The following is a 23,574-nucleotide window of genomic DNA, read 5'->3' as shown; positions in this document are numbered from 1 at the left end:
TTTAGTTTAAATAAATTAAATCTAAAGAAAAAAAGTATAGAATTTTAATAATCAAACATTTATCAGTTAAAAACAATAATTAGTGGCTTATTGGAACTGGAAAATTAAATAAAAAAAATGATATTGGCATATCACTATAACAACTGCACGTCATATTCTTCATGTAAGATACAATCAAAACAAGGTGAGAATTAAGAAAAAAAAAAAAAAAAAAAAAATATTTGGTGTAAACAATTATATTTTACACAGTTAATCGCAGCACCCATAATAGTAATCGTGATTATTTGGGATTTACCGTGTAGCACTAACTGAAATTGTCACACACTTTTAGAGAGAAAGGGAACAAATTATCCAGAAGCTGGCATGCGTGCTTATAATCCTTTGCGTCACTGACTTAAGCCGGGAACACACTTAACGACTAGCTGAAACATTTTAAGACTGAACTGAACACACTTACAGACTGTTTCCAATGACTGGAGCAGATTTTAAACACCAACTGTGCGCAACTGTCTCTGACTCAGCACGTTTGGGCATGATCAGTCGTAAATATCAAATTACATTCATAATCGGCCTTACAGTCGTAAAAGTGTGTCCCCGGCTTTACTTAAGATCCCCTCCATAGAGTCTGCATCAGCTGACCACAATTATAATTCTGCCCCCCCTTTCTATCAGTGCACAATGCTGAATGTGATTAGTCACATCTCATGCCGTATCTCTACTGTCATGGTCATGGATTGGACAGTCTGGAGGACTTGAACTCGTCTTTGTTCAAATACACATCGGGTGATAAACTACACTGGGAATAGTGATAGCAGTTAAACGATGGAGCACATAATAGCTCCATATGGCTCATCTAAATAAAACAACCATAAGCTGTCAGAGCAGAGCAGCGGCTCCATGGAGCGGCAGAAAGGTGGAAGCGCCAGAGGACGCCTATGATGTTTAGCCTTCCACGGGGCCCAAGGTCAAACGCAACCCTGCATCTGGCCAGCCATCTGCTCCCCGCAGCCGGCCGACAGAGCCTGTCACCACCAGCTCTGCTCTCCAGCCTTGTGGGATGCGTCTTGATCTCTAAGGGATATCTGGGTAGACAGGGGGCATGAGTAAAAGGGCCTTGCACAGGTGCTCTGTGATGCATGTGTGTTTCCAGCTGATTTTTTCCCCACTCTTCATGTCAAGTCTCCCGTCTCATCTGTTTTGTCTTCTCTTAAGTGATCTCTCTCCGATTTTGTCATCCGCTTGTTTCTCTTTTTCAATGCGTTTGAAAAGCTCCCCGTTACCCTTTCCAACTGTGATACTTTTCTATCGTTTGTCGCCTGCTCGCCGTGAGACTTGATTTAAACAGATTGTCTGACAGATTGTCAGATGTTTCCTTTAAATTATATTTGTATGCTTCTAAAAATCAACAGACGCTGATGGCCTCGGGTGAATAGTCCAGCCAAAATAATGAAGTTGGATGATATTTCAATTTTCTGTCAAATCAAATCATTGTCCTTCAGAAGGGCTAAACTCTACTTCAAGCAAAATTTCAACAAAAGAGCAGGACGCGAGGAGAAAACAAAATAAATTGTTTAAGTGACTTTCACCAATTCAATAAACTTATTCCCACAGGTTCTTACCTCAAAAGATGAGTCAATCAGACAGCAGGACTGCAGTCGTTTGAGGATAAAGGTCTGGATCACTTAAGAAAGCTGAGACATTCTTCAACCGACCTAAGAACAAAGACAACAATAAGTGATCAGTGATAAACACCAGTTTTGATTGGACCGTCATTTTACTAGGGCTTAAAAGTTTGGGGTCTGTAAGATGTTTTTTTTGTTTGTTTTTTTACGATTAATTCTGAAATATTCTTAAAAATTAAAATAACCTTTTTTAATTTCAGTATATTTTAAAATGCAATTTATTCCTGTGATGGCAAAGCTGAATTTTCAGCAGCTCTTAGGCTATTCCATTCTTCAGTTTCACAGGATCCTTCAGAAATCTGACTTGCTGATTTCTTATTATTATTAATGTTGAAAACAGTTGTGCTGCATAATATTTTTGTGGATACCATCACACCATAGTTTCTGCTACATCTGAAGTACGTGTCCCTATCTAATATCTCCACAGACACACAAATTAGGCCTTTTCATTCATAAAATGTCTGTTTGTGTGATCACCACCAGTTAATGAAGCTATAGACTATCATCCCAGGACTGTGACACTAAGACACAGATCCAAAACTAACAGAACGAGCGCTTAGAGAAAACAATGTCTTTGCTGAGAAGATGATGAACGCGCTTTTCACTTAACATTTATAATGGGCAGATTTCTAACCAAATCTCTACAAATCCCTCATCGGAAGCTGCCCAAATCTCAGGGCATCTCAGAGCGCAATCTGCTCGTCCAATCTGCTGTGTGAGAATGAGACACTAGCTCAAGCCAGCTCCTTACTGACAGCACCCGTGTCTCAACAAATCTCCTGTCTCAGCTGCATCTCCTTATTCTCTTGGTCAGTCTGTCTGCCTCTCTTTAGCTCTCTCTATGTACCTTATTCTCTGTCTCTCACCCCATTTTACATAAAGACAGACTGCAGACACAGAGGAAATGCAATACTGCAACATCTTGTATCACCAGAGAGTAATATGAATTACAAAAAAGAAAAATGGATCTAATAACAGCCATGTTTAATATTGCAAAATGATTCTCAACTTGCAAATCCCCTCCAGGGCAATGTGAATTAGTTATGCTCATGTAGAGCGGTCTCTTAATTCAGCAAATTCTGCAGCACTACCTGCATTTGTTAAACGGCTTTCAAATGGCTGAAGTAATAATGAACAGAATGAGAGTGTGAAAGTGGCTATTATACAAATATTACATACAAGCATTTTTATCATTTGTTTTTCAATTTAAATATACAGTCTGAAGAGTGAAGACAATCACCTGGTCAGTGCTGGACACAAATCTTCTCTGCATGTACTCAAGGTAAAAGACTGGATTTGGGTGAAATCCAAAGATCAGTGTGGAAAATGCAAGTTTTTTTTTTTTTAAGGGACAGTTCTCTCACACACACACACACACACACACACACAAAATGCAAATTCTGCCATTATTTTCTCCCTCTCAAGTTGTTCCAAACCCATATGTTGTTTACTTTTTCAGTGGAACATAAAAAAAGGAGATATTTTTGGTGCATCTTCACACAGTGACCATGTCTGTTAAAGTCACAGTTAAACAGATATAGTGACAGATCTTTTCTTTTGTATTGTGACACATCAGAGCGTATGCGTCACATACGAGAAGTCTGTTATCTTTACCGGAAGTTCCAGTTATGACATTTTGATTAAACATTAAGAGGTATAATGAAATAAAAAAATATAAAACATTTAAATTGAAACATTTGCACAGATAAATTGTTCACAATAAGATATAGAATTTACATTTTTATGCCAACTTTAAGCAAAAAAAAAAAAAAAGGTTTAAAATTAGTCAATACAACGTGTGCTATTTTCCAAGTCATATTGTGAGGAAAAGAGCAACAGACCAACACTGTTCCTCAACAAAGGACATTATTCACAAACTATCTTCATCTCCAGTTAGCAAAATAACTCAATCCACTGTCTGCAACCCAATCATTGAGTTGGATTCAAGAAACGGATCAATCTAATTCGTTCATGACTTGTTCTTTTGTGCCAGTGCTTTCCACTGAGCCTGATGATCCTTTCCACAAATCGAACAAAACAATTTGTTCACGAATACGATACAACTGATTCCACTCTCTAGTTCAACTCACTGACTCATTCAAGATTATTAGTAAATAAAGTACATTTTGTTCCATCTTTGTATGACTTTTTTTTTTTTTAAAGCATCATAAATCCAAGCGCAATGGACTTTACACCTTCAGAGCCAACACCTCAAAGTACACCATGTCTGGATCAATGCAAAAAAACAAAAAAATCAGTACAGTTCGACTTGCCTACTGCTGAGGAATAGGAAACCTGATCTTAGATCAGCATTTCAACAAAAATGTTTCTCCAAGCACAGTCCTTGTAAACCCACAGTCTGCAGCGTACAGAATACGAGTGGCGCTCCGCCAACATTCCTCAAAGGCTTTTAAAGCACAAACCCTGATAAGAACCCTGGCCAGCTGGTCAACCTTCGCTCCTTACAGTTCACTGCGAGGCTGTCGGGGAGGAAAGGGCTAACAGCTAAACCATCCATCCTGTATTTTTTCCAAAATCTTCATCTAAAAACCTCATGCTTAAAAGTCAGAGTGTACATGATGCTGATACGTTTTACATGACTTCAGCCAGGAGCATACTGAACAGAACCAGAGAAAAACAACTTAAGTGCATCAATAACAGTATATTTAGAGGTTACGTGATGCTTTTTAGGAGTTCAGCCAGAGACTTACTGGAGTTGTGTGCCACTGCAGACTTCAGTATACATTAGGAGTTCCATTTAAAAAAAAAAACAGCACTATTACATTATCCAAATGTCTTTCACATTATTTAAACGCTTGCAATTTAGCAGATGCTTTTTCTACAAAGAGCCTCACTGTTCAAAAACTAAAAGGACAGGACAGCCAGTTCTCGGGCAATAATCTGGAGTTATGCGTATTGATAGAAAAATAGGAAAACAGATTTGAGATCTTCCTCTGGTCACCGCATGGTCCGGAATTTCCGAATTACCAAATATCACTACCATAGGAATATCAGACTCTTTATGGATTGTTTCACTCTTTTTTGCTGCTAGTTTTCACAAGCAAAAGCTGCTTTGAAACTTTTATCTATCTGCTTTTAAAAGTGGGCATGTGGTCATTCAGAAAGAATCTCACCCAAGTCTAAATTTATATCCGAAGGAGAAAAAAAGTGGGAAAAAAGAAAATGCTGGAAACGTTTATGACAAAACAAATCTGAGTGAGCCATAGGCAGCATTCCAACATCTATGTGCGTAGATTAACTGTAGAGAGTGATTTTATTACTCCAGCTTGGCTTGGTCTTCCTTTTTTCTTTTTCTTTTTTCAACTCTGTACTCAAGTACTGCTGCTTATTTAAATCACACTCCAATACAGCACATCTTAGCTATAGCTTTCAATGAAAACGCTAATTTTTGGCTTCTCCTTAGAATCTATTTAAAGACACAAACCAAATCCATCCAAACCGCAAGGAAATGTGCACAAGCTGAGTTTCGTCCAAGCTGAGAGAAGTTCCTGAAAGGAACGTCTGATTCGCTGAGCCGCTGAAGTTTGATTTAGTCAGAGAGCCTGAGGCGGGAGGTCTCATCATCCCAGATCAATCTCTGGAGAGAGGAGATCACCGGGGTGTCGTACTAATGATAAATAACGCATGGATATCATCTCACCAAAACACACAGATCAGGATATAAAAAAAAAAAAAACACACACACACACACAACTAAGATTAATGTAATGCTGAGACTAAATAATGCTTAAGTCTCTTGTCTTTAATGATGTACTGATTCTGTCCAATATGATTAGATACAATATTGTGTAATTAATTAAAAATAAAACACTAAAAACTAAAATCAATCATTTTTAAAGGGTTAGTTCACCCAAAAATGAAAATTCTGTTATTATTTACTCATCCTCATGTCGTTCCAGATTTTCATTCATCTTCGGAACACAAATGCAGATTTTAAATGTAATCAGAGAGATTTCTGTTCCTCCATTGACAGTCTATGCAACTACCATTTTGATGCTTCAAAACTTTCATAAAGAAATCGGAAAACTAATCCATATGAATTGTAGTCAATTTTCTGGAGACACAATCACTTTATATGATGAACAGTAGAAATTTAGGCTTTTACATCAAAGACTTGCAAAATGTCATCAAAATTAGTTATCTCCATCCCATCCACTAATGTTTCCAACCACTTTAAAAACCTTTACCACTTGCCAGGAACAACTTGGCAGTAGTTGTTTCCGTTCCCCAAAAAAAGCAGAGATGTAGGTCAGGATTCTATTTCAGCCCAGTTGAGGATGTCAGGCCACCATTTCCCCCTCTCTCTCCATCTTTTTTCCCCCTCTCAGAGTGCAAACGATTTGACCCTGGTCATCTTCCACCTTCAACTTCCCTCTAGAAAAAACAAATCAATGGCTTTGGTATTCAGAACACATTGCTCCTGCTTAACCTTTGACCTTTCGACCCAGTCAGGCTGCGTCAGGACTCATGAAGAATATGTAGACTTTGTCTAAAAGAGGTCAAAAAAAAAAGAAAGAAAAAAAAAAAGAAGTATCTTCACTTAAACCACTGCAGGGTGGTCTTGGTGCAGCCTGGGAGGAAAACCATAGCACCTTAATTTTCACTGGAAAAAATAATAATCACACTGAAATGAATCATTCCAGGAGATCAAACTTTTAGATTAACATATTCCTTCAGCTGCTAACCTGAAATCACACTATACACGCAGTGTCGCTATCTTTCTCTCGCTCTTCTTTTTTATATGAGAGCCACCAGGAGACTATTACGACAGAATAATAGCTGTGGAAACGATTTTGCTAAAGAAACATAATATTATTAAAGTGAAGTACAATCTGCCATTGTCCCTTTCCCATCTGCTGGTGGTGTGTGATATGAGAGATTTATAGAGCAGTTCAGCATGTTAGTTTAACTGATGGTGCATTCTGTGTGATAATAACCTGCCGATCGTCACAGAGGAATGAGATTAGCTCTTCCCGTCTATCTACACGCTATTATCATGCTAATTGAGAAATAACCAAAAAAATAATCATCTAAATCTGAACTGAAAGCAGCGTTGCTGTACCGCCAAGCGCTATGGTTAACGGTGGCTGAATGGTTTGCTCAGCGAGCTTTTGAGGGACACATTCAATGGTCACGTACTGTATGCTACAGCCACCAGTTAATTAACAGGGCATAAAAGGTAAAGGATCCTTCTGAAAGGTCTTGCCCATGTCGTAACCTCAACGCAGATATATATATTTTTTTCAGATTCTTATAAATTATGCTGCCATTTAGGGCTGCACAATTAATTAAAATAAAATAATAAAAAGGAGCTCCAGATACAGTATTCTAAGCAGTCTCAGAGCTGAATGCTCCCCAATTTGCTTATAATGTGCCTTTTAATGTGAGTTAATGTGCATTAATGTGCTTATAATGTGAATTCTGACATTTACAAATGTCCTTTATTTAAGTCATTATACAAATAAATAACACCACCGAGTCACAGAAAAGAAAGAGATGTCAGCAATGTAACAGAAGAAATTATGACAATACATTACAATTAAAATTCCAATATTCAGTAATAATAATAATAATATTCATGTGCATATCATTTGTTTCCATTGACAAACTGTTCACTTATTCATATCTAATATGTTGATTGAGTAAAGGTGTTTTAAAAACAAATAAATAATAAATATATAAAATACATATATGATATTGCTGATATTAATTTAATATTAATGCTGATACTATTATTTTCTTTAATACTTTTTTTTTCTTACTCTAGCCAAGCAAAATACGAGATGTGAATGTTTATTATATCACAATTCAAATCGCAATTGCATTATTTCCCAAAAAATATAATAAGTATTTGTTTACCAAATCATGCAGCCATATAGATTATCCGTGGTGGGGGGACAAAGAGGCTGCAAAAAAGGGCTTCACGTAGCAAAAACGACCTCAAAAGCCAACTAAACAGGCTTGTAAGCCCATTTTCACCCTATATTTAAGCTCATATATTCCATTTGACACACCCTAGGGAAGAAGTCCAGTTACTGTTAGTATATGATGATGAGATACACTGGAGATATTTTTAGGGGATCCGTCTGGAGGGAGAGGTGGATGGGATGGGGGCAGACTTCATTATTTCATGGAGTTTTGAACGCCCCCAAGTAATATCCACTGTGATCACTATATATGCTGACACAAGGGAATAAAGAGTGAGTGAGAGAGATAGAGAGAGAGAGAGAGAGAGAGAGAGAGAGAGAGAGAGAGAGAGAGAGAGAGAGAGAGAGAGAGAGAGAGAGAGAGAGAGAGAGAGAGAGAGAGAGAATATCTGGGTATATGCCTGTAGTGAGAGATGCATTAGGGGTAATATCAGTCTCTGTGGTTGAAATGTGTTTATGGTGAGTTGTTTTTCATACATCAGAGATTGCTCCGCAGGGATGAGCTGCAGGCCAACACACAGATAATGTGAGAAAGCAATAAAGCGAGATCAAATGAAGCAGCCTGGAAGCACTACACCAGAAATGTGTGTGTGCGTGTCTGTGGGAGAGAGATATTTGCTGGTACCTGTTATATCACAAATAGCTTGAAAGGATAAAAGACCAAAAAAGACTGTGATGTACATGCATTTCCCTTCCCACATGCACAGTTGAGTCATCATATGGTTAACGGTGGGACATACTTGTGGAATCTGAGGCGGTTGTGGGGTGGGGGAGGAGTCAGTGAGCGCTCTGGCTGAGGGCCAGGGGGGTTATTTTATACCCCTTCCCCAAGTCTCAATTCTGGCCCCCATGTCCACAGCCAGACCTAAAAATAACCCCAGTCTCTAAAAGAGCGTTTCCAGAAACATTGTGCGAGAGGGGCGTCTGTTTCTAATCTGAAACTCAACAGGGTCCAAACCAAACCCAGGTTATCTGCACACGCTCACAGAAATTGCCTCAGACGTACAAAGATACTGAGCTTTAAACCTAAGATCGGCCTCTTTCTCAGAACTGCACGAGAATGCCTTCGTCGTATCTACAAAGGTCATACTAACTTTCTATTTATAGGGGGCTTGGAAATTGGAGGGATTCGCAAACCGCACTAGTGGTGTACACTACAGAGTTCACACTATAACACACCTGAGGATGAATCACACACACACACACACACACACACACACACACACACACACACACACACACACACACACACACACACACACACACACACACACACACACACACACACAAACAGACTGTGTTATATTTGCAGGGCTATTAGCAGGTAGGACTGGTTTACGTTTTTTATTATGCGTCAAGAGTTAAGATTATAGATTAAATTAGCAGTTCACGCAAAAATTAAACTGAAAAATTGTGTCATCATTTGCTTAATATCTTGTAGTTTCAATGTCTTCATGACTTTTTTCTACAGAAGACATAAGAAGAATGATTAATGACAATAAATGTCAATGGGGTTCAAAACAACCACACTGGACCCAATTGACATTCACTGAAGAAAAAAAATGTTTGGACATTTAACAATACCTTCTTTTGTGTTCCACAGAATAAAGAACATTCATGGTTAGAAACGACATGAGGGAAATTAAATGATACATTTGAATTTCTGGATGATGTTTATGATAGAAGGACGTGGACAGATGTTTAAGGTTGACTATCCGCATTAATGTGGAACTCAACTGATATGCAGGCACATGTGTGTGTGTATATTGGCTAGTGTACAAAGATTTCAAAAAGGCTCATACAATCAGATTTTAGAATAGATTTATTGTTTAAGTGTTACATAATGTGAAGCCGTTTTTGCATTGATGACAGACTTGATTTGTATAAATAATCTTATCTTTTCGTTTACATCCATCAAGGTCCAAATAAATCAAATGAAATGAGATCCTTTTTATTTCCAAAGAATTTCAACAGATTATCCAAAAATAGGCATTGCAGCATGTTTGTTCAACATTAACCACTCTTCACTGAATTTCCAGTAAAAACAACTATATCTACTGTCACACTTAAAATTCAATTTAGATATGCATGTAATTCTCGTTGTATTAGATATTTATGAAACCGTGTTGGCATCATGGTTTTCTCAGAACTCGCATAATTTTTCTGTGCAAATTTACAATTACCAATTGGTCCCAAGCTGACTTTTAGAGGCTATATGCTTCACTAACATTTGGCAACCAAAAAGTGTCTCTGTATTATAATTCCAACCTAATTTATTTGGACAGTTTTAAATTCTTCTAAATAAATGTGACTAGGTTTATAATTTATCATGTGCCCAAAAACTTTATATATATGTATATGTATGTATGTATGTATGTATGTATGTATGTATGTATGTATGTATGTATGTATGTATGTATGTATGTATGACTCAGTTGCACGATACAAGGTTTTAGTCTGCGTGCCCCAATGCACACACAAAATAAATTAAACTTCTGCTGTGTTTTGGGGTTGATGAATGCTAGTCCAGGTTGAGTGACGGGTGGTGTTGCGGTACCTTGAGATTCCACGGCCTCTGTGAGAAGAAGAATCTCCTTATCTTCAGGCTGTAATTTCCTGCTCCGTTTCACTCTTTAGAGCCATAAAAATTTTCATTTTAAAAACATGCAGTGAGGCAGTCAAGTCATTTATCCAGCACTAACTCTGATGAGCGCATTTCAGATGCTCTTTATAGCCGCCTATAAAAGTTACAGCAAAACAAAACACAAACAAACCTGAAACACTCAGACTTTTAAAGGTCACCATCATGCGAGTAATATAAAACACATATATAAAAGGGTTTTTTTCCTCCCTCAGAGAATGTCAATAATGCTAAACGCTAAATGCTAAAAGTTTTGCTTTCTCTGAGTCTCGCTTGTTTGTGTATCACCATTTGTGAGTTTACTTGCTCCCATTTTGGGAGCTTTGTGAACTTTTTAAAAAACAATCGGCAGTTCCAGCATTAAAGCAAACACAGAATTAATAACCAACGTTTAGTGAGGCTGACTAGTTTATCTCCGAGATGTAGCAATATTAAAATTCTAGCTGATACCAAGAAGCTGATATGCTAATTACACCAATACATTTACACTATTTGTTCTAAATAGTTTAAATGTAAAAAAAAAAGCATTCAGGCATCACAACACAGTATTAAAAATAGATATCCCATTCTGAGATTTGCTAAAAGTGTTTTTAAATTGTAGTGTTTTTAAAGATTAAATAAGAAAGCAATCTAAAAAAAAATCATATAGTAATAATATAGTATAGTATAGTATATGAAATAAATTTAGTAAATTAACATGCACAATTAAATATCCAATATCAAACGATACAATAAACTAACCCCCAGTTTCACAGACAAGGCTTAAGCTAGTCCCAGACTAAAATTATGTTTGAGCTGTATTAACTGAAAACCACTTGCACTGACATATCTTAAAATATGTCAGAGCCATTGTTTTGTCTTAAGATGCACACCTACTTACATGCCCTAAATGAACTAAGGCCTAATCCTGGCTTAATTTAAGCCCTGTCTGTGAAACCAGGCCAAAATGTCTTAATAGCGGTCGTATTTTATTTATTTGTACAAACTAAACCCTCATGGAAAAGTCTTCAAATTCATCCCACAATTTTAAAAGTGCCTCTCGAGACCCCTGCTCCCCTTCTGTTGTGCGCAATACAATAAAACTAGTCTTATGTAAACACCCCCTAAGAAACCCATCCAATCTTCCATCAGGTGAACCCGAAAGCAGGTTAATTATCCAGGGCTTCCAGTTCAGTCAACCCACCGACTAGTTGATTTAAAAAATGTGAAGTATTGCAAATCCCTGGAAGGAAGCTCTTTAAATCAGATTCCATCGTCTAAATTCATTAGAGGGTGATGAAAGCAACATAAATGGCTTCATAATATCCTATATCAGATTATCCATGTATGAACAATGCTTAATCTTCCACCACAAGTGGGAAGACCGGTTAACGTTACGTCCTTCCCGAGGCATTCTGGGAAATAAACATATTATAAAGGAGCCCAGAGAGTTCAAAACCAGATTAGAAAGTTGAAGGCTCACAACAATTCCAGCACAAGCAGGTAATCAATGCAGCAGGAAGAGTTGTTCCATTATAAAGTGATTAAGAGATCATTTAAAGCACAATCTGGAGCAACCCCAAGCCCACCACCCTGGAGTGAGACAATCAATAACCTGTATGTATGGAGAACAGTAATTAAAACCGAGAGCTGCAGTTCGCAATGCAGGTTGGGGTGGGAGAAGGAGGGGTGGTGCTGGCTTTGGATGGCGGTTTGAGGAGGAAAGCTGTTCTGGAAACACTTGCCCGTGGAAGTGAGCTCAGCTTTGAATTTTAGCATTCCAATGTGACGAGTACAAAAAGGTGTCTGTGTGGAGTCTGGAGGCTGAGGATATGGTTGAATATTCAAATGAGGTAAAACGGAGTAATCATGACTCCATAATCAGGTGGAAAACGAAATTCGCTAGAAAAAAGAAATAATAAAAACAATGACACACACCAGCGATTTCACATGGTTATCACTCAGTCTCCATTTAGCTCGCATTACTCAGCTAGTCTTCCATTCTTAAAGATGACAGTTTGTGTAGGCAGCAACTTTTTTCCTCATGAATCACAATGCGTGCGTGACTGTGATCCACATGGTGTTTTTATGGAACTGACAGAAAAAAATGTATGATATTTACAAGGTCAAATGTCTCACCTACTTAAAGAAAGGTTTATAACTGCTTTTAATTGCAACGTGCAATACATAATGTATAAGTATCCGTCATAAATGTCGATTTTTTTTATTGTGCGTGCTCGTTTTCACAACATTTTATATTTCAATTACCTTTGACATCATCTATATGACTAATTTAATAACACTACTGAATGTAATATTGAGCAAATCTCATAATGATCCATTCTTTATGGTGTATATTATAATATTTTGATGGCTAAAACTACCATTAAAAAAAAAAAAAAAAAAAATATCGACCATAACATAAAATTGTATTATTGGTGCATTCATACTATTAATAAATTATTAAATACAAATGAAAATATAAGATAAAAATATTATTCAGGTAATCCTTGTAATCACAGTCTAAGCGACAACAGCTTTTTCATGTCTATTTTGGCAAAATAGCCATCTAAGGAACAAAAAACCCTTGCTTTGGACCTCAACAGACATCTGTTGGTGATGAGGATTTTCAAATCTATTTTGTCTTAACTTGCAGCACCTACACGTAACTCATTACACACATGGAAGTGAATGAAACATCATTTGTAATTAACAAAGCTGTTGTACTCAGCAAGCGAACGGCCTTTCGGTTTTCTGCGTGTAATCTCTCTTAATTTGCAAACATATCTCTGTCTTTGTGTAGTGTCTGGACACACTCCATCTCAGCGTGCTTTGCAGGAGTGGCCAGTTCTCTGTCTCTCTCCATCTGTGGCTGCTGTGGTTCTGCGCGTGATGTTTGACAAGAGGTTAAAGTTTCCGAAAAATGGCTCACAAATCTGCTGGAAGCCAGGCAGTGTGTCCAAAGGCAGAAGGGAGCTGAGGGCTGAGGCCTGTAACTGCTCTCAGTTTTACATCACTCTTTTTTTTTTTTTTTTTTTACTGGGTTCAATGCTTACTCACCCAGGATTCGCAGCCCAGTGCTAGTTCTGCTACAAGTGAAAGCACATGCTTCAACTAAAACCTCCAGAGGTAGGCCATTTTTCCCCCAGTTATAAAGCTAAGAATAGTTTTAAATGAAAAAAAAACATTTTCAGACAAGAATCAATCACTTTATGCCACAATACAAACATAATTTCCTCTTCCCAAATTAAACTGAACTGATTATGTGCAGGAAAAAATCAGAGGCCTAAAATGCAGAAAACCTTTCAGATTTGTAAAACTGTAGGTCAGAAGAAAATTTCATATAGAAATCCTAGTCAGCGGAAGATTGTGCGAACATACATCCCCACCCCAACCATATGAAGCTTACAGCACCTAATTTTACTATGCATATTCTGAGCTGCATATAACCTCCATATGCCCATCCATGTGATACTACTGGCTTTAGCCTTACAAGACACAAACTATAAATGACATTTGTGCTGTCACATTACATTGCTAAAATTACTCAGTATTCTTGTATTGTTTAGAATAGAAGTAGAATTAAAAAATATTGTAAGAACCACTGATCTATATAAATGACTGGATTGCTCATGACATCATAAAAAGTGAAGCCACCACACTACCATATTGGTATTTGTTCCCTCACATTCTATTGAATTAATAGAAAGTCATCTGATAATATCAATTTCTGATGATATTTTTTGTATATTCAAATTTCTATTTCTGCTAATAATCCCAGATATATGTCCATGCTTAAAGTCCTCCTGTGGTGAAAATCTAGCTTTTAATGTTGTTTATATGTCTATGTGGTGTTTTTAATATGCTTTAAGACAAACCATGTGCAAATTCATAAGTTAACACCATTGCTGAGTATTTTCTCTTTAAAATGGCAGTGTACAAAGCAGGCTCAAAAACGCGGTTTGAAATCGCTGGTGTTTCTGTCGTCACAAACTACCTTGTAACCAATCACGTCAACGTGTGATCGACAACGAGTGGGTCTCTGAGCTGGTGTGAGTGAGTGGAGGTGGGGCTAATTTGCATATACATACATATATACATTAGGGCTGGGCGATAAAACGATAACGATAATTATCGCGATATAATTTTTCTCGATAAAACGATATCAAGAGTTCGATAAATATTCGATAATGTTTATGCGCCAAAAGCAGAATGAAACTCATTTGAACCGCGCGCCACACGGACCATTTATCCGCTCGGCTCAAAGTCCAAACGGCAGCGCAGCGCGAGCTCACTAGAGCAGATGCATTTACTCTGATCGGTCTTGGTCACGAGATCCAGTGAGAAGCGCTTGAATTCAGCGAAGAACACAATGTCTCTGTGATTTAAACCAGTTTAAAGGCAGATGAAACAGCGCTGACAAACAGGAGAAACTTCTGTGCGCAAAAGGCTTTTCCGTCTACAAATTCCCATCATTTACCATGGATTTACTGTAACGTTAGCCTAGTAATATTAACTGCACCATGAAATGTGGGATATACATATTGAATTGTATTATATTATTAATGTAGACGATGTATTAAAGGACTGATGGAATGTAATTTTTACAGTATTTAATAATGTATTTAGGCTACTGTTTTTCATACAAATACCATTGAAACCATAAAGTTACATTTTGCCATGATAGTGAGGTGCTACAGGCTATGCCTGGTTTTATATGTGGTTATCATGATCTAAATGCATGATACTGGATGACCAATGGTTAAGTTTAATAAAACTCAAACAGTCAGAATATTACATTTTACCAACTAAAAATTAGCATATGCAGAAACTAAGAAATTAATTGTCCAATAAAGATATTTATTTTGTTAAGGAAAAATGACAAATGTTTGAATGTTCTACCTCAGATTTGTGAAATGTTCACCTGTTTGGCAAGTGTTTGTCATGATACGTTCTGACAATAAAGAGTAGTTTAAAACCACAATTAACGCTCTGGTTTCTACAACTTTCACTTAGGAGCAAAAATCTGCCTTTAAACTTGAAAGAAATAAAGATTTGACTTTTATCGTGATAATTATCGATATCGACAGATATAAAAAAATTATCGTCATTTTTTTTTTGGCCATATCGCCCAGCCCTAATATACATACATACATACACATATACACTGTAAAAAAATTCTAACCTCCCCAACTCAAAGTTTTCTAGTGACTGGTCACATCTAAATTTTTCAATTGGCCCAAGTGAAATTCTGTACATTTACAGAATTTCACTTGGGCCAATTGAAAAATTTAGATGTGACCAGTCACTAGAAAATTTTGAGTTAGGGAGGTTGTGAATTTCTAATGGCGAAACTATGTCATCATCCCGAAATGGTTTTTGGAGGTCTAGCCTACTAGTTTTACCCATTTAGCAATGCAACATGTAAATCACATTGGCAGTTTTGCACGAATTAGTGCCTCTTATTCATTTTTTTATTGCAGTATGAGAAAGCTTAAAAGATTTTTTATAAGTAAAGTTAAATTGTTGACAGTTACTACATCTACAATTGCCAAAAGGTACTTTATTTTTATTTTATTTGTAAAGTGAGGCAGGGGTTAAATCAGCTCGAAGCAAAATATTACAAAGATTAAGTGGTCTCTTGTATACTAAATGTGGTAGTTTTTCAAAGCATTTCTTGAGACTAGAGCCCTATTTGGACGGGACTAGTTTCACAGGGGGACATTAGAGAAATCTCTGTTTCACAGACGTACTTTGAGATTTTAATCCTGTCCGAATCTGCCATGTCTGTCTTTTTCTCACACGACCTCTGTAAAAATTCCAGAGCAAATTACCTACTGTTTTTCGTCAAACTCGGCGGTCCTCAGAGAAATCTAATCCCGTCCGAATGCGAATGTCTGTGTTTGCCGAAAATGTGAATGAATTTTTTCCAAAACGCTTTTTCTTGTGTGTTTTGGTCAACGCGAACTACCGTACAATCTCTCGCTATCGCGCCGGTATTCAAGTTTCTGCTTTTTGCGCACCGATAATGGATGTAGATGTGTTCGGTACACTGCGAAGAAATAAAAACATGAAATCAACAAGAAGAGCCAAATCACATAAACTGTTAAGACTGGCTACTGTAATATCAGTGTCAGGTAAGATTACTTTCATTTCTGCACTTAATTACATAACGTGTAAATTATATAAGTTAACACTTTTTATTCCAGAGGGTTTATTATAAGAACCCAGTTCTATAAAATTATGATGATAAATGTATGTTTAGTTTTTTTATACTACAATTTTTATAAAATGTTTACAAAACACAAAATACGTTAGGACGTTTTACTTTATATTTCAAAGTGCTTAATTTTAAAAGTACTTAATTTCAAAATACATTTGATCAAATTTCATACGCAATCCACGCATTCTGAACACGTGATCTTCTGCAATGCCCACATGTAAAACACAGACACTCCTACCTCGGTAATAAACACGGAGATGTTAGTCCCGTCCGAATCCGTACATGAAATCACAGACGTAGGTTGATAAGAATTGTAACTCAAACGTCGTTTGGAAAACTAGTCCCGTCCGAATAGGGCTTAGGTCAATGTCCATAATATGCCAATGTTTAAGTTTTAAGTAATGTGATCTTTGATTAATCACCTAGTATAAAGGATTGTTGGTTCAAATTTTACATTTTCTGATGAAGAGCCTGTGTACTTGAAACGTTACCTGTGTGAGAGTCCATTATTAAAATTCAGATTGTTTTGTTCCTGAACACACCTGAACCAGCTAATCAATGTCTTCCAGATTGATAAAATGCTACAGGCAGGTGTGTTTGATCAGGGTTGGAGCTAAACTCTGCAGGATAGTGGCCCTCCAGGACTGAGTTTGCCCATCCCTGGTCTATTGCTATATGGTTATCACTGTCAATCAAAATCAATTGCGCATTAACATATGGTTGTCAATCCAGAAACTTTGCAATGTGTAGTTTGCAGAATGAAAAATATAATACAGAAAGCGAGCAGAGACCACTGCTATTATAATCAAAGCTGCACTCTTGCGATAACACCCGTTATCGTTTACTACATTTAGTAAACTCAAATATCCAAGTTGTGACTTATTTTCACATTTCAAGTTAACTCAAATTAAAATTAAGGCAGCATGGAAGCGTTTTAAAGCAACCAGCTATATCAGCCAAACCTTCCTGCATATCCTAAGATTATAAGCCATGCTACAGACTTTCTGTTGTGCCACCCTAAGATTTTTACTGTCCCAATCTGGCCAGCCCATTAAAAAATATCCTGTCAGCTTGCCTCAGACTCGAGTATGAATAGGACTGGGACTTGTTGAAGATTTTAGCAGAATTACCTTAAGTGTGAACGTGTGACGAATTAGCATCATCGACCGCCAACCACTTCATAGCAAAGTTTAACACAACAATGCCATTCATTACAGCAGATTATGGAGGCCTGACAGAGATGCCATGACCTCTCAGCTGGAATCTTAAATCTGTACAGCTATTTAGCATTCCTGTATTTGTATATAATGCCGGGACTCCCAACTTCCGGAGAGGTTCATAATGGCTGGAACGCCCCAAGTTGTACCCACCCAGAGAGAGGTGGCCAGGTTTGAAGGCCAAGGCAAACTGAGCACGCTGCCATGCTGGGGTTGGCTGCCCCTGCAAGAGGGCTGCATAATGGATGATGCCGAGGCACTAGGTCTGACAGGTAATAATTCACTCCCCAGGGGTATGAGACCCCTCACTGGACTTAGGCAGCCAGGCAGGAACAACAGCTCTCATTCCACTGCACCCCAACTGCCTCATAACCCTCCTCTCCAGGTGCATCTCCAGCTATTGCCTACCCTGTTGCTACGGGTTACAACAATCAACATGAAATATGAGGGGCCATTATACTGCGGAGTGAACTCCCTAGAGTAACTAATTGAAACCGATCCATTGTGTCTCACAGCTGGTCCAGAACAGGTAGACGATAGTTGCTTAGTTCACATTCAAATTTAGAGAATGAAATGAATTGCATCTGTTCTATTCTAGAGTTTCAATCCATCATAAAAAGTTCTATGAATAACTAAACCAGGGTAACAAGTCTCAAAAGTAAATTGTCTTCATCTGATGAAATAGGGAAAAAACAACAACGGTAGATGATGGCTTTGATCCAATTGTGGCACCAAGGCTATTTTAGCTCTCATTACCTATAAGAGCCATTAGGAGCACATAGCCATCCACGGTGCACGACTGGCATAACATCATTTAGGGCAAAACTACAGCAATGGAAATTGGAAATAAAATTACACCCAGGCTATATGCATCATTACCTTACCTAGAGGAGGCCATGATGGGCTGAGACAAAACCAGAGGTAAATTCAAAGGGAAAATGTCTCCCGTGTCCTGTGTCTGACCATCAAAGATCTCCTTCTAGACAAACAGGTTAATGATTATAGAGGATCATTAGGGTTTAAACAAGGCTTTTAGCCAAAATAAGGACTAGAGATGTCTGTACCTTTGCTTATTCCAAACAAAATTGGCAGCAAGATTGTTTTGCTTCAAAATGACAGTTAAATGATTGAGAAATATTCTCTGTAAAATTGCCAGAGCAATCTGCGAGCAATGTTGTTTGGACCCCAATGTTCTTCAAAATATCTTCTTTTTTTTGTGCTCAGCAAGAGAAAGTAAGAACAAGAGAGCGTTGACCTCAAACAATACGAAAGTCAACAGTATATTCAATGGTAATTGTAATACATAAACATATCTAAAAGTCTAAAAATCAGCAAAGTAGGCCTAAAGCAGAGAGAAAAGCTATTTAAGTGGAAAACATCACACTCTCTGACTGTATTCATAATACTGGAACCCATTAAAATTCTACTTGGGCCACTTCAGAATTACTGGTTGAATATTTTAAGAGCACTTATATTGCAATTATGGACCAAACCCACTTATTAAATAACAGTTATCAAACGTTTTTTTAAAAAGAAAAAAAATACCAGAGGAAAATCTCTAATGATAGCTTAGTGAGCAATTTATTATTCAATAACACTTAGATGATTCAAGGCAACCTCGGGGTAGATGCCAGAAATATACCTCCTGCACCCGGAGGGATGAACCCTCCAATTGCTTACGGCTTAATTTTGCAGGGACAGACGCGTTTCAAGAAAGCACGGTCAGACATTAAGCGATGCTTAGGGCAAAAACAGTGCTGTAGTGAACTGACCTATAACAAAGCATTTGTGTTATACCTTGTGCATTACTACAGATGCTTTTGTATTTTATGGGTGACAGCCATAATTGCTCACTTTATGGACATAAATATATGACATACTGTGCGTTTTATATAGCTAGCCTAGTTATAAATATATTCCCTCATAATATATATTTTTTTAAATAACCCTGAAAATCAATTACAGTGGTCAAACATTGTCCTTTTTAAATAGCTCATTTCTGGCTGTGCTACGAACAGCATAGGCTGACTGTTATATTATAAAGAGATTTCTGTTTCACTTTAACCAAAGTCAGCCTTTAAACTTACTATAACGCCAAAAATACCACACTGTGACACTAACTATTAAAGGATGTTAAAAGTACAAGTAAATGTTGCTTTTAAACGTTCATGCGCGTGCACTCAGCTAGAGTGCTTGCGTGCTCGATTGCGCACGGTCAAATGCACTTCTCCGTCAAAATGCAGTTCTTGGCAAGATATTAGACACGGTCAGCTTTGTCTCAAGTGAATGTACACAGAGACGTGGGACTGGAAAAAAAAAATCTGCATATGTCAAAATAGATCTGTGCATTAGGTCCTGCAGTTTATATGCAGCCTAAACCTCCTGCAGTCCATTATATCATTAATAACACTGAAAAATATTGGCAAGGAAAAAAGAAAATCACTACCTCACTGCTCTCATCTGGATAACTTTAAAGCATTAGCTTTAATGAAGCCCACTACAGATAGCTAGTGGAAAACGTCACGCACTCTTTGTTCCTTAATGCGTTTCTTTGTTCTCTCTTCATTTTGTTTACTTGTCTTACTGAAGTAAGTTAAACTTAACCGAAAAATAGTCGAAGGCTATAAAAAGCCATTTTGTTATTTAGATTTAATTCGTTTGCACATTAAAAATAGTTCAATAATGAAACAGTCAGGAGCCTGTGATATTTAGAATAGTGAAATTGAACTGTAGCCTACGGACTAATGAAGTGTGACAACAATAAATAAAACTCTGTTATTAGCTAACGCTGTCATAAAAAGAAATAAAACAAAATTACAGAACTAGGTTTGGATATTGATATGACATTTATTTATTAACTGTTCAGTGGAAACAATCATTCCAATTCCTGCACTATCGAAACGATAAATGTTCGTAAGCGTAATGAATTCGCCGCCACACTGCTGGTAAAGGTGCGCAACACGCTGAATGAACATTCTACTGCACTCTCGGCTCCGTGTCCAAGGCCAAACTCCTCTAAAAACCACCGACCAGCAGTCCAAAACCAGCAAGTCTATCTTTCTGGACCAGGATACTACTCTCTCTCTGTTCTACCATCCGACTGACTGAGTGCTGCGCGTGTTGTCTAAACAACCGAAGGCTTTCGTGCAGAGCTTGTAACCGCAGACACGGTGAGTGCTTCACGTGCAAACACTACAGGTTTGACTGGATAACGGAGATTCTTCACATGTCATTATGTGTTTCTCAACATGACCAATGTGTGTTCCACGTTGTCAACAACTATGTCACGGCATTAAAGATATTGTAATTGGACAACCCAGCGGTTTTGATATTTAGGTGTGCAATCAAGACCAATGCCTACATGTAGGGTATACACGTTTGAACTACACCTAAAACGAGAAAAAAATAACACAAAATATAAGCAGTAAATCAGATCAGAAACGCACTGTCTGTAGCAATAAAGGCTGCCTTCATGTAGGCACTGACTGCAATATTTACCGACCTGAAACGATACCTGCTTATTTTCCCCCAAACTGTGCAAAATATCGCAGTGTGTTTCCATCCTGCATAAACTTCGCTGGCTGTCACGGTCAGAGTTCAAATCATATAAACAGACACGAAGAAAAACTTCCAGCAAAGGAGGAAAACAGCTCATTTACCTTTGCTTTCTTTTTTTAATTGTCCTTTGTGCTCGTGCAGAGGTTTGATTCCTTGCAGACGCGAAGCTCGTCCGTGATGAAACACAGACGAAACGGAAAAGCTGGTTGTTAGTTTAGTGTTCCCTCAATTGGTTCATTGTCTTCATTAATCGCACTGGTAAGTGCGGAGCACCCCTTGGCACACAGTTAACACACGCCTATGAAAAAGCAAGACTGCGCTAAAACTCTATTACATTGTGAACGATCGCTCGCAGGCCACACCCCTGGTTTTCGAGTGACAGGTCGCTTGTCCAATCAGTAACCGCCAAAGTGTTTTGATGGTTCTCTTTAAAAGTTTGTCATAAACCCGCCCAAAACGTGAACTGTTTGAACTGTAGATCCTTCCTTGTACATGACTAATAGTCCATTACATGTCCAAAACAGCTGTCCAGAAAGAGTCTGATGGCCGTAGCATTTTGAGTTACCTCATAAAATGAAGCCGTTTGTTCCAATATGTGGATGTGTAGCCCATTTAGCATACACAAAAAAAATGTTTTAGACCACTGAGTAAGTCAAATATTTAAAGTCACCATGAAATCAGTAGACACTTTTTTTAAAGGGATAGTTCTGTCATCACTTACTCACCCCTCATGTTGTTCCAAACCTGTACGAGTTTCTTTCTCCTGTTGAACAGAAAATAAAATGTTTTAAAGAATGTTGGTAACCAGACACATGTTAAATATTTGGGGAAATTTTGACCTGTGCCCTGGTTACTTTCTGACCCTCACAAGCATATACTTTGAAGAACAAACATTCAACAGTGTGGTTTTGGTCACAGAAGTTCTCTGGACTAAAGCTGAGAGCAGATCATCCTGGTTCAGTGGGCACTTTTGAAGAGCTCAGTTCTCCCTTGACAGGAGATTTCCAACAGAGCTTAGCCATGGACCATAAAACCTGGGCGTTCTGCAGTGGTCAGGCACTAAAGTCCACATCAGGGGCGGTTCTAGGATTTGATCTTCAGGGGGGCTTAGCCCTCAGTGAGAAAGAATGTGTGGCAAGAGACCATTGCCTAAGTGGTGCCTCTTTGTAAATTGGCACCACTATATTTCTAAGTCAAAAGTACCCTACCAGTACATAAATTGGTACCAAGTCAATACAGAAACTTTATGAATTATATACCAGTTTTTCTGCTGTACAAACATATACAATTGTCATCATATTATTATCATTAATAAGTATCACTGTTAACTATAGCTAAAAAAAAACATTAAGGATTTTTTTCTTCTGGCCTGGTCGGATCACAGCAAAAACTAATACTAGCCTAACTAATATAAAGTTCAAATATTAAAGGCAATACTAAAATAATAACAAATAAACAAATTACAAGTAATAGCACGAATACAGTAAATACAAGAGAACAAAGACATAAATTAAATGACCAGTATTTACAGTGTTTGTGAAAACGGTATTTCTGTATGAATTAAATATGCACGTATACAGAAGTTATTTAAGTGCAGTGAGTAATTCTCTTTTTCTTTTGTTGTTTGATTAACATTATTAACAGGAAACAGAAGGTGTATGAGGCTGTTTTCAGTTTAAGACCTAATGCAAGGATCCGTTATATTGACACACATCCGATATTTTCTTAACTGTTTTTCGCTCACTTAAGACATAACCGACTGTGGATACTTGTCAAGGCGGGCATTTTGACATAATATTGTGTGTACTTACGTGCTGTCTGAGAGGCGGCTTTCTGTGTGCACGCTCAGAAACAATCTATCACAGCGCGTATACCGAATGAAGTTACTTTCACTGCATCTTGTGCTCGAATGGTTTAAAATCACTTGAATGTTCAAACTAATAAGACTTAAAAAAAAAACGTGAAAATTATAAACTGGCCCGATCTTTCAAATGGGTGATTATAGTTTTAGGCGGCTGAGACGACAGACAACGACAGGCTTAGACTTAAAAATAGTCTAGAACCACCCCTGGTCCACATCCATGAGATGTTTTTGTACATAATTTCCCCCTTTCATTTACATGTTATTTATTTTTGTGCCATAAATAAAACATAAGAGGGAAAAATAACATGCAAGGGTTAAATTCTAGCTCTAAAATCCATTTGTGTCATTGTTGATTTTCTGTTGATTTTCTTTTGCCTTCTACACTTTACCTGTTGTTCTTTAATATGGTCTACTACATCTTCCCCGCCCGGTCGCCCAACAGAAAATCAACAATCATATATA

The 23,574-nt window shown here is 37.6% G+C and overlaps 1 protein-coding gene across 2 annotated transcripts in view; it reads right to left on the bottom strand.

Annotated features, from left to right (window-relative positions):
* Nucleotides 1-21,592, bottom strand: part of sema6cb (semaphorin 6Cb) — a 147,694-nt gene extending 126,102 nt beyond the window's left edge. For both annotated transcript variants that reach the window (XM_084435489.1, XM_084435490.1), the window contains exons 1-2: nucleotides 21,350-21,592; nucleotides 1,620-1,712 (exon numbers count right to left, since the gene is read on the bottom strand). The gene's annotated coding sequence lies outside the window, so the exon portion shown is untranslated. The remainder of the gene's footprint in view (nucleotides 1-1,619; nucleotides 1,713-21,349) is intronic.
* Between the last annotated feature and the right edge of the window lie 1,982 nt (nucleotides 21,593-23,574).

This window comes from Rutilus rutilus, assembly GCF_951802725.1.
Source record: "Rutilus rutilus genome assembly, chromosome: 17".
NCBI lineage: Eukaryota > Metazoa > Chordata > Actinopteri > Cypriniformes > Leuciscidae > Rutilus > Rutilus rutilus.
Note: the sequence above shows the minus strand (reverse complement) of the source record. Positions and strands in the feature narration are given on the sequence as shown.